The sequence below is a fragment of the Anopheles gambiae genome, chromosome 2 (genome assembly GCF_943734735.2).
Source record: "Anopheles gambiae chromosome 2, idAnoGambNW_F1_1, whole genome shotgun sequence".
In the NCBI taxonomy this organism is placed as follows: domain Eukaryota; kingdom Metazoa; phylum Arthropoda; class Insecta; order Diptera; family Culicidae; genus Anopheles; species Anopheles gambiae.
The window spans coordinates 66958717-66959591 of record NC_064601.1 but is presented as its reverse complement, the minus strand read 5'-3'; positions in this window follow the sequence as shown (position 1 = coordinate 66959591).

Genomic DNA, 875 nt, shown 5'->3' with positions numbered 1-875 from the left:
CCCACAGAGAGTGCGGTTGTGTCTCGCCAGTGTGGCCAGATTATTTTGGCACATTTCGGTAGGAGCACCTACATTTTATGTGTAGTTTTCGGTAGATTAAAACTCGAAACTCAGTTAAAAAGAATTGTTAAGCGAGGGGGGGGGGATGCTAATGGGCAAAATGAAAGTTCCATCTCACGAGAATATGCATCCTTTATCTAGGATATGGATTAGATTTGGTTCAGCGGTTACAAATGAAGGTCTTTCTGGAGTGTCGATCTGAAAATTGTACTAGGAATTCTAAGCCAAAGACGGACTAAGATGCACATTTTCCTCTCAGTGGCGGCAAGTTCTTTTTCTCGGGACTCCACGCGACCGCTTAGGGCCGCAGCAGTGCTCCATTGGATACGATTTTATCGTACGTGCTGTCATTTGATTTTCGCTGGATTATTTAGATTGATTTGATTGTTTGGCAGAGTTTTATAGTTCAATGGGTTAAAAAATTGAGATTTTTTCTTCAAACCCTAGATATATATACATCGGTATTTCTGGTCACTTTGCCCACAGGTCAAGGCCAGCTTTTTGGCGGCCATCCTTCAAAAACCCTCGCTCGAAACGTCAAAAAACCGTCACAAGTACTTAGAAACGACGTCACCAGCGAGGGAAAATCGCACCTATTTGGAGGGTTTGGCGACGTCATTTTTAAGTACTTGTGACGGTTTTTTACCTTTCGAGCGAGGGCTTTTGAGGGTGGCCGCCAAAAAGCTCACTTTGCTCTGCGGGCCAGTGTGGCAGATTATTTTGGCAGATTTCGGCAGGAGCACTGTTGACAACGCGACAATTTAAATTCAATGAATTATTTTAACGATCAAATTCTTTTTAAGCTTTAACCACCA